The sequence below is a fragment of the Oncorhynchus kisutch genome, linkage group LG22 (assembly GCF_002021735.2).
Source record: "Oncorhynchus kisutch isolate 150728-3 linkage group LG22, Okis_V2, whole genome shotgun sequence".
Lineage (NCBI taxonomy): Eukaryota > Metazoa > Chordata > Actinopteri > Salmoniformes > Salmonidae > Oncorhynchus > Oncorhynchus kisutch.
This window is the reverse complement of record NC_034195.2, coordinates 7,000,524-7,006,523: the sequence shown is the minus strand read 5'-3', so window position 1 is coordinate 7,006,523 and position 6,000 is coordinate 7,000,524.

Here is a 6,000-nt window from a genome sequence, read left to right as displayed (position 1 = left end):
TTACGGCCCCTGCATGTGATACATCATGACTGATCCTATATCTCTAAGCCGCTCTCTGTACCTGGCATCCACCAAATGCTGCACTGTGTTCTACCCCCAATTACAGCACTTAACCTTCACACTGCTTCCACATTTACCGTAATCATGTGCCTCTCCACACATCTTTTCTTCCCTTCACACAGAGCAGCTACTTTTGGCATTTAAAACCCTGCAGTGCATATGGGGCAAATTTTTCCCGGCAAACCTCAGGACCACTGATAAGCTAAGCTTTCTCTTCTTTGACTCTCCTACTGATCAACCTTTTGGGCTCACTCTGCCTCCCTTAACATTTTCTTTAACTTAATCTGTGGACATAGATATTGGGGCCCCAGTGATGACTTCCCTCAATCTAGCATGAGCACCAGGGACATAGATTTTAATCTTCTTCCCATAAAGCTTTTCCATAATCCATAATGAGGATAACATAGTGCCACCAACGCGGCGAGCTCTCCTTCTCCGTTTCCGCCTTGAGTAAGACATTTAAACATGTTAACCTTTGCGAGGCTGCCGGGCTCTTCAATTTGCTTACCGCCCAAATAGATTAACAAACGATGCAATCGTCACCACACTGCCCTATCCCATCTGGACAAGTGGCATACAGTGCCTTGCGAAAGCATTCGGCCCCCTTGAACTTTGCGACCTTTTGCCACATTTCAGGCTTCAAACAAAGATATAAAACTGTATTTTTTTGTGAAGAATCAACAACAAGTGGGACACAATCATGAAGTGGAACGACATTTATTGGATATTTCAAACTTTTTTAACAAATCAAAAACTGAAAAATTGAGCGTGTAAAATTATTCAGCCCCTTTACTTTCAGTGCAGCAAACTCTCTCCAGAAGTTCAGTGAGGATCTCTGAATGATCCAATGTTGACCTAAATGACTAATGATGATAAATACAATCCACCTGTGTGTAATCAAGTCTCCGTATAAATGCACCTGCACTGTGATAGTCTCAGAGGTCCGTTAAAAGCGCAGAGAGCATCATGAAGAACAAGGAACACACCAGGCAGGTCCGAGATACTGTTGTGAAGAAGTTTAAAGCCGGATTTGGATACAAAAAGATTTCCCAAGCTTTAAACATCCCAAGGAGCACTGTGCAAGCGATATTGAAATGGAAGGAGTATCAGACCACTGCAAATCTACCAAGACCTGGCCGTCCCTCTAAACTTTCAGCTCATACAAGGAGAAGACTGATCAGAGATGCAGCCAAGAGGCCCATGATCACTCTGGATGAACTGCAGAGATCTACAGCTGAGGTGGGGGACTCTGTCCATAGGACAACAATCAGTCATATATTGCACAAATCTGGCCTTTATGGAAGAGTGGCAAGAAGAAAGCCATTTCTTAAAGATATCCATAAAAAGTGTCGTTTAAAGTTTGCCACAAGCCACCTGTGAGACACACCAAACATGTGGAAGAAGGTGCTCTGGTCAGATGAAACCAAAATTGAACTTTTTGGCAACAATGCAAAACGTTATGTTTGGCGTAAAAGCAACACAGCTCATCACCCTGAACACACCATCCCCACTGTCAAACATGGTGGTGGCAGCATCATGGTTTGGGCCTGCTTTTCTTCAGCAGGGACAGGGAAGATGGTTAAAATTGATGGGAAGATGGATGGAGCCAAATACAGGACCATTCTGGAAGAAAACCTGATGGAGTCTGCAAAAGACCTGAGACTGGGACAGAGATTTGTCTTCCAACAAGACAATGATCCAAAACATAAAGCAAAATCTACAATGGAATGGTTCAAAAATAAACATATCCAGGTGTTAGAATGGCCAAGTCAAAGTCCAGACCTGAATCCAATCGAGAATCTGTGGAAAGAACTGAAAACTGCTGTTCACAAATGCTCTCCATCCAACCTCACTGAGCTTGAGCTGTTTTGCAAGGAGGAATGGGAAAAAAATTCAGTCTCTCGATGTGCAAAACTGATAGAGACATACCCCAAGCGACTTACAGCTGTAATCGCAGCAAAAGGTGGCGCTACAAAGTATTAACTTAAGGGGGCTGAATAATTTTGCACGCCCAATTTTTCAGTTTTGGATTTGTTAAAAAAGTTTGAAATATCCAATAAATGTCGTTCCACTTCATGATTGTGTCCCACTTGTTGTTGATTCTTCACAAAAAAATACAGTTTTATATCTTTATGTTTGAAGCCTGAAATGTGGCAAAAGGTCGCAAAGTTCAAGGGGGCCGAATACTTTCGCAAGGCACTGTACCTACATAAGAATGCTGTTCAGTGACTATAGCTCAGCATTCAACACAAGAATACCCTCCAAACTCATCATCAAGCTCGAGGCCCTGGGTCTGAACCCCGCCCTGTGCAACTGGGTTCTGTACTTCCTGACGGGTCGTCCCCAGGTGGTGAAGGTAGGAAACACAGCTTCGCTGATCCTCAACACTGGGTCCCCACAAGGGTGCGCACGCTTCCAACTCAATCATCAAGTTTGCAGACAACAGTAGTAGGTTTGATTACCAACAACTATGAGAGCCTACAGGGAGGAGCTGAGGGCTCTGGGAATGTGGTGCCAGGAAAATAACCTCTCACTCAACGTCAACAAAACTAAGGAGATGATCGTGGACTTCAGGAAACAGCAGTGGGAGCACCCCCCTATCCACATCAATGGGACCACAGTGGAGAAGGTGGAAAGCTTTAAGTTCCTTGGCGTACACATCACTGACAAACTAAAATGGTCCATCCACACAGACAGTGTGGTGAAGGTGCAACAGTGCCTCTACAACCTCAGAAAGCAAATGAAATGTGGCTTAAAACCTGAAACTTTTACAGATTCACAATTGAGAGCATCCTGTCAGGCTGTATCACCGCCTGGTACGGCAATTGCACCGCCCACAACCACAAAGCTCTCCAGAGGATGGTAAGGACTTCCCAACACATTACCAGGGCAAACTTCCCACCCTCCCCGACACCTACAGCACCCGATGCCATAGGAAGGCCAAAAAGATCAACTACCCGAGCCACTGTCTGTTCACCTCGCTATCATCTAGAAGGAGAGGTCAGTACAGGTGCATCAAAGCTGGGACCGAGAGACTGAAAAACAACTTCTATCTCAAGGCCATCAGACTGCTAAACAGTTATCACTAGCACATCAGAAGCGGCTGCCTATAGACATAGATTAGGAATCACAGGCAACTTTTAGAAATGGATCACTAGCCACTGTAATAAAGTTCTGTATCTAGCATTACTCATCTCATGTGTAAACTGCACTCCACACTATTCTACGGTATCTTAGACACTTTTAAATTGTGTTTACATATTTTATCACCCATTTCATATGTATATACTGTATTGTATTCTATACTACACCACCAACTGTTAAACAGCCATCTCCAGCACATCAGAGGCTGCTGCCTATAGACATAGATTAGGAATCACTGGCCACTTTCAGGAAATGAAACACTAGCCACTTTAATCTTGCATTAGTCATCTCATATGAGTAAACTGTACTCTATAATATGTTAGTCTAATGCCGCTCTGACATGTGTGCGTGTATGTATGGATGTATGTATACTTTATTCATTCCTTACTTAGATTTACGTATTTGTTTTGGGTATATGTTGTGAAACTGTTAAATATTACTGCACTGTCGGAGCTAGAAGCACAAGCATTTCGCTACACCCGCGATAACATCTGCTTAAATCACCATCCGTTCCCCTTTGCTCTCAGAACAGCCTCAATTCGTCAGGCCCATGTGGACTCCAATTATTCCTACAATTGTATCAAGTTGGCTGGCTGTCCTTTGCGTGGTGGACCATTCTTGATACACACTGGAAACTGTTGAGGGTGGAAAACCCCAGAAGCGTTGCAGTTCTTGACACACTCAACATGGGGGGCCTGGCACCTACTACCATACCCAGATCATAAGGCACAAATCTTTTTGCCCATCCACCCGCTGAATGGCAGACAATTCAGATCTCTTCTTCTTCTGGATTTGGTACATAGATCGAATCAAACTTTTAGGTGCATACACCTCCACTCACACTGGTGTGCGAGGCCATTTATGGCCTACCTACATTCAATTCTTTGATACAGTAATACAAAATTAGGAAAAAGGAAAAATTGCCCAGCCAACTATTACACAACTTTTAAAAAACAATCAAAAACGACATTCAACTATTTAACCCTATCCAGTCCTACTCCAGACCAAAGGTCTGAGTGGAATTAACACTACCACTCAACACCCTCTGCAGCTGTTCTGCAGTAAATCCTCGCAATCCCAAGTACTTCTCTGCCTGCCGCCACAACCTATTTTCTCTGACTTTCGATCCATTTCTGCAGTACAATTGACAACCATGGCTATAAATGCTAAAAAGACCACCTTAATGAATGAAGCACATCTTCCCATCACTCTCAGTCTCTGCCTACTCACATGAATCCTCTCAGGATCCCTCACCCTGTACCAATCGTCCTCAACCATTCTTCACTGCTTCAGCTTACAGCACTATCTGTACCACTAACCCTGGTAACCACAATCGGCCTTTCTCTCAGCGGACACGATCTCCAGCCCTATGGGCACCCCCACAATTACCACAAATAACCTTCTTCACCGACACCACACATTCCTTCTTCTCATGCCCTCCTGCACACTTCCCACATCTAGGCATCTCGCTCCTACACACAACATGCCCATAAACTTGACACCTAAAACACCATAGTATTTTCAGAGCAAAAGCTGTCACGGTATAACTGACACTTCCTACCTTAACCTTATCTGGCAAAGACTCTGCATCAAAACTCAGCATGACAAACATGGTCTGTTTCCCCACGCACTCCATCGGATCTACGTCTCACCAAATGGCAGATGTCAGACAAGGAATTTTCCATTTCAATTGCTCAACACTTAATGCCACCCCCGTTAAAGCAGGTCACAATTCTTGTCCCTTATCGCATAATCCGGAGCACCCGGTCCCTCTGGGCAGAGTAAACACAATAAATCATCAGAAGTCCATTCCGAGTTACCTTCACCAACTCAGCAGTCCCCAGCCTGATACCACATATGGATCAGCCAAATTTCAACGATCCATTCTCTACAAATCTCACTCCCACTGGGCCAGAATCATTCTTAACATCCTCGGGATGAGGCCAGAACTTGGCGGTCCTCACCCCAGGTACTTCATCCTCACTCCCACCAGGTTCCATCTCTGAACTACTGGAGCACGTATCCATTTTTTTGCCAATCTTCCTTGTCACACTACTTCCCTCTACACTCAATATCTTCTTAGCAGTCATCACTCAACCTGCAGTTAATTCATTCTCACTCATGTTCAATTTCCTCCTCAAGCTCTTCCAAAAGTTCTGTGAGATCCTCTAGTCGATATTCAAACATCCTACTTAACTCATTTATTTATTATAGTCCACCATATTCTCCTTCTCCAGATCATCCAGAAGGCTTGCGCAATCCCAGTCCATATTTTATATATGTTGCACGCTTCCTTTTTTTCTTACCGCCCATGTGCCCAATCATGGCGAGGCTTAAAATAACTTAGTTAATCAGTCTCCTCCCCTTCATCAACACAGATTGAAATGGATTTAACAGGTGACATCAGTAAGGGATCATAGCTTTCACCACGTCGGCCGGTCATGTGAAAGTGAAGGTGTTTCTAATGTTTTGTACACTCAGTGTATATCATGGTTCACCTGCATTGGATATTCTCTTTCATATTGGTGGACATGGCAGAAAAACAGACAAGACTATTGCTAATTGAGGTTTGACTATTGTCCCACTTCAGTGACTCAACTAACTTTTTTCGACCATGCTGTTCGAGAGCTTACGTTCTGATTCGCATGAAACGAGAGCGCAGAGATCAGAATGGTGGACCAGGCTACCTCTCAAATGTTTGTCATTGTGTAATGTCATGGCGAGGGAAATGTGTATGATTCAAAATCATTTTCTATTAAAAACGTCTTGCATGTGAAGTTTCACACCTGCTATCCT